Source organism: Hypanus sabinus, chromosome 8, assembly GCF_030144855.1.
Source record: "Hypanus sabinus isolate sHypSab1 chromosome 8, sHypSab1.hap1, whole genome shotgun sequence".
In the NCBI taxonomy this organism is placed as follows: domain Eukaryota; kingdom Metazoa; phylum Chordata; class Chondrichthyes; order Myliobatiformes; family Dasyatidae; genus Hypanus; species Hypanus sabinus.
The window spans coordinates 77,358,391-77,368,579 of record NC_082713.1 but is presented as its reverse complement, the minus strand read 5'-3'; positions in this window follow the sequence as shown (position 1 = coordinate 77,368,579).

The window sequence follows — 10,189 nt, the reverse complement described above, 5'->3', positions numbered from 1 at the left end:
CAGGAGTATTTCCGCTTTCGGATCCAGTTCTGGGATGTGTTTGGCGATGTGGTGGAGATGCGGCTGGTGTAGCACCGCACTTGGTGTCGGGATCCCAGCGCGGTTATTCATGATTTCATTGCACTCTAAGAGCGGAGGGAGACAGATGACGACTTTACCATCCAGGGACTCGATCTGGATGCCTTCTGCCTTCCTTCCTTGGGTTTCCATGTTGCCTGAGCAAGTTTTGAGGTAGTATGGGAACCGCTCACTCTCAATGTTGAACAATTTAAAGAACTCTGGACTGACTAGTGAACGATTGCTCTGATCGTCCAGAATCACATAGGCTTTGATGGCCTTGTCTTTGGCTCCTTTAGGGTACACCTTAGTGAGGCAGATCTTGGAACAAGAACGACTTGACTGAGCTTGACCGCAAACTTCTGTACAGTTCGTGCTGACAGCTGTTAACCTAGAGTGAGCCTTTCCCTCCCCGCCGTCCTGTTGTGGGGGTGAAGGAGCGCTGTCGGTTTGCGGTGACAGGCCGGGATGCATGGCCCCGACGTGATCCGTGCTATCACATTCCGGACACTTCACGGCGATCGTACACTCTCTGGCGAGGTGAGAGGTTGAGGAACAGCATCTAAAACATATTCTTTTCTCCTTGAGAAGAGCCGTCCTCTCTTCAAGGGGTTTTTCCCTAAACATTCTGCATGCTTTCAGGGGGTGAGGTTTGTTATGCAATGGACAATACTCGCCAGGGTCGTTGTTAGTTGTAAGGGCTTCAGTCTTGAGCACTGACACGGGTTTATCAATGTTGAAAACATTCGAAGAGGATCTACCTGGACCCACGAGGCTAGGGTCGTTTCGCCTCTTCGCCTCCTTGCGCACAAACTCAGTGAGGTGCTCAAAGGGAGGAAATCGACCACCGTGGTCTTCCTTGTACTCTGAGGCAACAGTCAGCCACTTGTCCTGCAGCCCAAATGGAAGTTTGTCCACAATTGGTCTAATCCCGGATGGAGTATCTAGGTATACTAGACCAGCTGAATAGCCATCTTCTTTGGCGCCTTGGATCTCCATGAGTAAATCTCCGAATTCTCTTAACTTAAAGTGATCTTTGGCTGACACCTTAGGAAAGTTTTCCAGACGTCGATATAGCGCCGCTTCAATAATGTCGGGGGCCCCATATCTCTCCCAAAGTCTCTCCCACGCTTCGCTTAAAGCTAGCTCGGGTTTGTTGATGTACACTGAACGCATGTGTCTCACCTGGTCGCGTGATTCTTTCCCCAGCCATTTCGCCATAAGGTCCAACCTTTGGGTTGCACTGAGCTGGACCCCGTCGATCACGTTGGTGAATGTGGAGTGCCATGCACGGTAATTTTCGGGTTTATTGTCAAACTGGTACAGTCCTGAAGTGACGAGATCCCGTCGTGCTAAATACTGCAGCGTGGGATCGGCTGTAAGCGGCATGCGGGCTGGAGAAGTACGTTGGCGCCTATATGACTGAGAACGCATGTTTCTCATGGAATTTGCCATCCTGGATTCAACCTCCGCGTCTCTTCACATTGAACTTTGTAACTTTGGTGTCAAAGAATATCGGTTGTCAGCTCTTTTATTCTTGACTTTATCACGGAGCCGCAAGGGTAAATTTTCTTCCTCGTAGCTGGGGAAATTATCGAATAGGTATGGAGAGGGGAGACGAGCCTGCCAGTCTGTTTGATATTGTACATAGTCGCTTGTGCGTTCCAGTCTGGTCCTTTCTAAAGCAGATCTTGCTTCGGTCAGATCACGCGACCCTTCAGCTTCTTCTATGTACTCTGCTTCCTCCATGGCAGCTTCTCCTTCTCTTTCTAGCTGCAGCACTTGCAACTCTGTCGATATTTTTGCCATTTCCAACTGGGTTTCGGCTTCTCTGGCGGCCTTTTCGGCTTCTCTGGCGGCCCTTTCTTTCTGGATTTCGGCTTCTCTGGCAGCCCTTTCTTTCTGGATTTCGGCTTCTCTGGCAGCCTCTTCTCTTTGTCTGGCAGCCCTTTCTTTCTGGATTTCGGCTTCTCTGGCAGCCTCTTCTCTTTGTCTGGCGGCCTCTTCTTTTTGTCTGGCGGCCCTTTCTTTCTGGATTTCAGCTTCTCTGGTGGCCTGTTTCATTTTCAAAACTGCTTCTTGTTTGGCGTAACGCAGTCGCATCTTGGCGGCTTCTGCCTTGGCTCTTGCCTGTGTGGACTTACTTGATGTCGTTCTACTGCCCTTGTCGCTGGGCGGCGTCGACTTGATGCTGGATTGAGCTGACATTGCAGCACTTGAAACACCTGATAATGCCGCTTTTTCACTGTAACGTTCTCCTTCGCGTGTAACTGATAACGCCGAATTCAACGTCGAGATAAACCAGTCAATGAGACCAGATCACAGTAAGATTAACCATTTACTGTTCACTCTTCACATTAACATATGGTGAAAACTGTTGATAAAACAATACAAGATTGATACAGTATTTGTTCCTTCCTTAATATCACATTTCAAGTGTAAATACTTGCAAAGGTGACTATAACTACATTACACTAAGGTGCAGTATACAGGGAGAGTTTACCTGCTCCATTGACTACTTTAAATACACTTCCATGCAAACTATCCGCGATTCTTTAACTAACGAAAGCATAAACATTATCTACCGTCGTTACCTCTAACAGGATCGGCATTAACATCTTAGTTCAATATATCGATTATCTATTAACTTACAGCGTTGCTCTCACTGTGATTTCTCATGCCTGTAAAACAACTTCTGCTCAGGTGAGCCTCGTGGAAAGCCCCCACCCTCGCGCTGTATATTCATTGCATGTAAAATATATCGGCATGCGATGACATCACATCCGGTTTCGCCGCGTCTTGTGGGAAAACACCGGTTTGAAATTAGCGCGAGGGTGGGGGCTTACCACGAGGCACACCTGAGCAGAAGCAGTTTTGCAGGCATTAGAAATCACAGTGAGAGCAACGCTGTAAGTTAATAGATAATCGATATATTGAACTAAGATGTTAATGCCGATCCTGTTAGAAGTAACGACGGTAGATAATGTTTATGCTTTCGTTAGTTAAAGAGTCGCGGATAGTTTGCATGGAAGTGTATTTAAAGTAGTCAATGGAGCAGGTAAACTCTCCCTGTATACTGCACCTTAGTGTAATGTAGTTATAGTCACCTTTGCAAGTATTTACACTTGAAATGTGATATTAAGGAAGGAACAAATACTGTATCAATCTTGTATTGTTTTATCAACAGTTTTCACCATATGTTAATGTGAAGAGTGAACAGTAAATGGTTAATCTTACTGCGATCTGGTTCTCATTAACTGGTTTATCTCGACGTTAAATTCGGCGTTCGTTACACCCGAAGGAGAACGTTACAGTGAAAAAGCGACATTATCAGGTGTTTCAAGTGCTGCAATGTCAGCTCAATCCAGCATCAAGTCGATGGCGCCCAGCGACAAGGGCAGTAAACCGACATCAAGTAAGTCCACACAGGTAAGAGCCAAGGCAGAAGCCGCCAAGGTGCGACTGCATTATGCCAAACAAGAAGCAGTTTTGAAAATGAAACAGGCCGCCCGAGAAGCCGAAATCCAGAAAGAAAAGGCTGCCAGAGAAGCCGAAGCGGCTGCCAGAGAAGCCGAAGCGGCCGCCCGAGAAGCCGAAATCCAGTTGGAAATGGCAAAAATACCGACAGATTTGCAAGTGCTGCAGCTAGAAAGAGAAGGAGAAGCTGCCATGGCGGAAGCAAAGTACATAGAAGAAGCTGAAGGGTCACGCGATCTGACCGAAGTAAGATCTACTTTAGAAAGGACCAGACTGGAACGCACGAGCGACTATGTACAATATCAAACAGACAGGCAGGCTCGTCTCCCCTCTCCATACCTATTCGATAACTTCCCCAGCTACGAGGAACCTCAGAGAGTCACGATTGCATCACATCCATACGAGGAAGGAAATTTACCCTCACGGCTCTGTGATGAAGTCAAGAATGAAAGAACCGACAACGCTCCTTCACCACCACAACAAGACGGCGGGGAGGGAGAGGTTCACTCCAGGACAACAATTGTCAGCTCGAACTGTACAGAAGTTTGCGGTCAAACTCAGTCAAGCCGTTCTTGTTCCGAGATCTGCCTCACTGAGGTGTACCCTGAAGAAGCACAACAAGACATTACCAAGCGTAAAGTAACCGACGAGACGCTAGGTCAGTCAGTTTTCGTTCAAACCGAGCACGGAAACAAACTTGCACAATCAGCTCAAGATACCATTTCTTTAAAACCCAAAGACACCAAGGTCTTCAGAGATGAAGCAAATAATGGGGTTGCCCCGTTGCCTTTCAGAGAACCACGCCAGCGCTCACCAGATAACAAAGAGCAGGCAGTCAAACGGTTCACGTCCTTACGGAAAACCCGGAAAAGGAAACCTGAGATGCAGCAATGCACCCGATTGGCCCACGAGGTACTGTGCACCCTAATGGCAGAGATCACAGCCATTATAAACGCACAATCATTCCTACCTGTGTCTTCTGACCCAGAAAACCCCTTTATACTTTCGCCATCAACGCTCCTTACGCAGAAGGCAGGAGCACCTCCTCCACCAGGAGACTTCTCAGACAAGGATTTGTACACAAAGCAATGGAGACAAGTCCAGGCTCTGGCAAATCAGTTCTGGCCTCGCTGGAGACAAAAATATCTACCTTTGTTGCAACAGAGACAAAAGTGGACAGGACCCCACAGGAATCTGGCCAACAGCCAGAATCACTGCTACATTCCCTATCGAGGATGGACATGTCAGGAAGATCGAATTGAAGACTACCGACCAAGGCGATGTGAAAGTTTACCAAAGGCCAGTTACAGAAGTTATTCTACTTCTACCCAATGACTGATTAGAGACTAAGTTTTGTACTCTGCTCATTGTGACCTTACGAAGGTCAAGCGGGGAGTGTGCTGTCTTTACGACAGTTATTTAGTTTATAATATTTTCGCTTAGTAATTCATTCAATAGTATTTTCTAGTTAGAATTAGAAGTGTTTAAAGTGTAAAATATATGTAAAATATATCGGCATGCGATGACGTCACATCCGGTTTCGCCGCGTCTTGTGGGAAAACACTGGTTTGAAATTAGCGCGAGGGTGGGGGCTTACCACGAGGCTCACTGAGCAGAAGCAGTTTTGCAGGCATTAGAAATGACAGTGAGAGCAACGCTGTAAGTTAATAGATAATCGATATATTGAACTAAGATGTTAATGCCGATCCTGTTAGAAGTAACGACGGTAGATAATGTTTATGCTTTCGTTAGTTAAAGAGTCGCGGATAGTTTGCATGGAAGTGTATTTAAAGTAGTCAATGGAGCAGGTAAACTCTCCCTGTATACTGCACCTTAGTGTAATGTAGTTATAGTCACCTTTGCAAGTATTTACACTTGAAATGTGATATTAAGGAAGGAACAAATACTGTATCAATCTTGTATTGTTTTATCAACAGTTTTCACCATATGTTAATGTGAAGAGTGAACAGTAAATGGTTAATCTTACTGCGATCTGGTTCTCATTAACTGGTTTATCTCGACGTTAAATTCGGCGTTCGTTACACCCGAAGGAGAACGTTACAATATTCTTAGAGAGTAAGACCATATATTTTGGATGCATACCTCAAGAATGGTTAAAAGAGATAAATATTTAATGAATATACTGTTGGTGGCTGGTAAAAAGACTCTTTCTTGGAAATGGTTATCATAGGAGAGCCCAACTTTAAATACATGCATGGAAATTACAATGGACATTTACAAAATGGAGAAGATAATAGCATCTGTTAATCATAAGCTGGAACAATTTGATTCATACTGGGAAAAATGGTTTAACTATATAATGCCTCATAGGCCTGATTTTATTCTCACAGATCAATGAATCTGTTGTAAAAAAAAATCACTCCCTACTTGTACATAGTTCTTTCCTTTTGCTTGTTTTTTCTTTCCACTCTTTTCTATAAGTGTATACCCCAGATAAATACTTTGTGGAGATTTTGTGATATATATGATTATATGATATATATGTACAATGTCTGATATACATCTTATGGAAATGTTTGTTTGATGAACTACAATAAAAAATAAATTACAAAGGAAAATTGGTTGGCAGACAGGAAACAAAGAGTAAGGATTAAGGAGTCTTCAGAATGGAATGTAGTGACTAGTGTGGTACAGCAAGGCTCGGTGCTGGGACTGCAGCTATTTAGAATATACATTAATGATTTAGATGAAGGGGTTAAAAATAACATTAGCAAATTTGCAGATGACACAAAGCTGGGTGGCAGTGTGAAATATGACGAGGATGTTAGGAGAATGCAGGGTGACTTGGACAGGTTGGGTGAGTGGGCAGATGCATGGCAGATGCAGTTTAATGTGGATAAATGTGAGGTTATCCACTTTGGTGGCAAGAACAGGAAGGCAGATTACTATCTGAGTGGTGACAAATTAGGAAAAGGGGAAGTATAACGAGATCTAGGTGTCCTTGTACATCAGTCACTGAAAGTAAGCATGCAGGTACAGCAGGCAGTGAAGAAAGCTAATGGCATGTTGGCCTTCATAACAAGGGGAGTTGAGTATAGGAACAAAGAGGTCCTTCTGCAGTTGTACAGGGCCCTGGTGAGACCACACCTAGAGTATCGTGTTCAGTTTTGGTCTGCAAATCTGAGGAAGGACATTCTTGCTAATGAGGGAGTGCAGCGTAGGTTCACGAGGTTGATTCCCGGGATGGCAGGACTGTCATATGTTGAAAGATTAGAGCGACTGGGCTTGTATACACCAGAATTTAGAAGGTTAAGAGGGGATCTGATTGAAACATATAAGGTTATTAAGGGATTGGACATGCTAGAGGCAGGAAAGATGTTCCCGATCTTGAGGGAGTCCAGAACCAGAGGCCACAGTTTGAGAATAAGGGGAAAGCCATTTAGAACAGAGTTCAGGAAAAAAGTTTTTTCACCCAGAGAGTTGTGGATCTGTGGAGTGCTCTGCCTCAGAAGGCAGTGGAGGGCAATTCTCTGGATGCTTTCAAGAAAGGGTTAGATAGAGCTCTTAAATATAGCAGAATCAAAGGATATGGGGAGAAGGCAGGAATGGGGTACAGATTGTGGATGATCAGCCATGATCACAGTGAATGGCGGTGCTGGCTCAAAGGGCAGAATGGCCTACTCCAGCACCTACTGTCTATTGTCACACTTTGATAATAACTTTATTTTGTAGTTTGAACTTTGAACAAAGCAACTCAAAGTTCATGCTTTGTGGTTCCTCATATAGCTGTATATCAAATGAAAGAGGAAAAATGCTTCTTGTTCACAGGCCATTCAGATACAGTGGCATGCAGAAGTTTGGGCACCCCTGATCAAAATTTCAGTTACCGTGAATAGCTAAGCAAGTAAATGATGAACTGATTTCCTGAAGACATAAAGTTAAAGATGACACATTTCTTTAATATTTTAAGCAAGATTACTTTTTTATTTCCATCTTTTGCAGTTTCAAAATAACAAAGTAGGAAAAGGGCCTGGAACAAAAGTTTGGGCACGCTGCATGGTCAGTACTTAGTAACACCCACTTTGGCAAGTATCACAGCTTGTAAATGCTTTCTGTAGCCAGCTAAGAGTCTTTCATTTCTTGTTTGGGGGATTTTTGCCCATTCTTCCTTGCAAAAGGCTTCTAGTTCTGTGAGATTCTTGGGCTGTCTTGCATGCACTGCTCTTTTGAGGTCTATCCACAGTTTTTCTATGATGTTTTGGTCAGGGAATTGTGAGGGGCATGATAAAACCTTCAGCCTGCACCTCTTGAGGTAGTCCATTGTGGATGTTGACGTGTGTTTAGGATCATTATCCTGTTTCAGAAGCCATCCTCTTTTCATCTTCAGCTTTTTTATGGTGCAATGTCTGCTTCCAGTATTTGCTGGTATTTAATTGAATTCATTCTTATCTCTACCAGTGAAATGTGCCCCATAGAACATAGAACATAGAATAGTACAGCACAGTACAGGCCCTTCAGCTCACAATGCTGTACCAATCCTCAAACCCTGCCTTCCATATAACCCCCCCATCTTAAATTCCTCCATATACCTGTCTAGTAGTCTCTTAAATTTCACTAGTGTATCTGCCTCCACCACTGACTCAGGCAGTGCATTCTACACACCAACCACTCTCTGAGTGAAAAACCTTCCTCTAATATCCCCCTTGAACTTCCCTCCCCTTACCTTAAAGCCATGTCCTCTTGTACTGAGCAGTGGTGCCCTGGGGAAGGCTGTCCACTCTGTCTATTCCTCTTAATATCTTGTACACCTCTATCATGTCTCCTCTCATCCTCCTTCTCTCCAAAGAGTGAAGCCCTAGCTCCCTTAATCTCTGATCATAATCCATACTCTCTAAACCAGGCAGCATCCTGGTAAATCTCCTCTGTACCCTTTCCAATGCTTCCACATCCTTCCTATAATGAGGCGACCAGAACTGGACACAGTACTCCAAGTGTGGCCTAACTAGAGTTTTATAGAGCTGCATCATTACATCACTTTCTCTTAAACTCTATCCCTCGACTTCTGAAAGCTAACACCCCATAAGCTTTCTTAACTACTCTATCTACCTGTGAGGCAACTTTCAGGGATCTGCGGACATGTACTCTCAGATCCCGCTGCTCCTCCACACCACCAAATATTCTGTCATTTACTTTGTACTCTGTGTTGAAGTCTGCCCTTCCAAAGTGTACCACCTCACACTTCTCATGGTTGAACTCCATCTGCCACTTCTCAGCCCACTTCTGCATCCTATCAATGTCTCTCTGCAATCTTCGACAATCCACTACACTACCTACAACACCACCAACCTTTGTGTCATCTACAAACTTGCCAACCCACCCTTCTACCCCACATCCAGGTCGTTAATAAAAATCACAAATAGTAGAGGTCCCAGAACAGAATCTTGTGGGACACAGCTAATCACAACCCTCCAATCTAAATGTACTCCCTCCAGCATGACCCTCTGCCTTCTGCAGGCAAGCCAATTCTGAATCCACCTGGCCAAACTTCCCTGGATCCCATGCCTTCTGACTTTCTGAATAAGCCTACTGTGTGGAACCTTGTCAAATGCCTTACTAAAGTCCATGTAGGTCACATCCACTGCACTACCCTTATCTATATGCCTGGTCACCTCCTCAAAGAACTCTATCAGGCTTGTTAGGCACAATCTGCCCTTCACAAAGCCATGCTGACTGTCCCTGATCAGACCATGATTTTCTAAATGCCCATAGATCCTATCTCTAAGAATCTTTTATAACAGATTTCCCAGGACAAATGTAAGACTCACAGGTCTATAATTACCTGGACTATCCCTACTACCTTTTTTGAACATTTGCCTCCCTCCAATCCTCCAGTACCATTCCCGTGGACAACGAGGACATAAAGATCCTAGGCAGAGGTTCAACAATTTCTTCCCTTGCCTTGTGGAGCAGCCTGGGGAATATTCCATCAGGCCCCGGGGACTTATCCGTCCTTATGTATTTTAACAACTCCAACACCTCCTCTCCCTTAATATCAACATGCTCCAGATCATCAACCTTACTCATATTGTCCTCACCGTCTTCAAGTTCCCTCTTATTGGTGAATACTGAAGAGAAGTATTCATTGAGGACCTCGCTCACTTCCACAGCCCCCAGGCATATCTTCCCACTTTTATCTGTAATCAGTCCTACCTTCACTCCTGTCATCCTTTTGTTCTTCACATAATTGAAGAATGCCTTGGGGTTTTCCTTTACCCTACTCGCCAAGGCCTTCTCATGCCCCCTTCTTGCTCTTCTCAGCCCCTTCTTAAGCTCCTTTCTTGCTACCCTATATTCCGCAATAGACCCATCTGATCCTTGCTTCCTAAACCTCTTCTACCTGACTAGATTTTCCACTTCACGTCACCCATGGTTCCTTCACCCTACCATTCCTTATCTTCCTCACCAGGACAAATTTATCCCTAGCATCCTGCAAGAGATCCTTAAACATCGACCACATGTCCATAGTACATTTCTCTGCAAAAACATCATCCCAATTCACACCCGCAAGTTCTAGCCTTATCGCCTTATAATTTGCCCTTCCCCAATTAAAAATTTTCCTGTCCTCTCTGATTCTATTCTTTTCCATGATAATGCTAAAGGTCAGGGAGCAGTGATTACTGTCCCCCAGATGCTC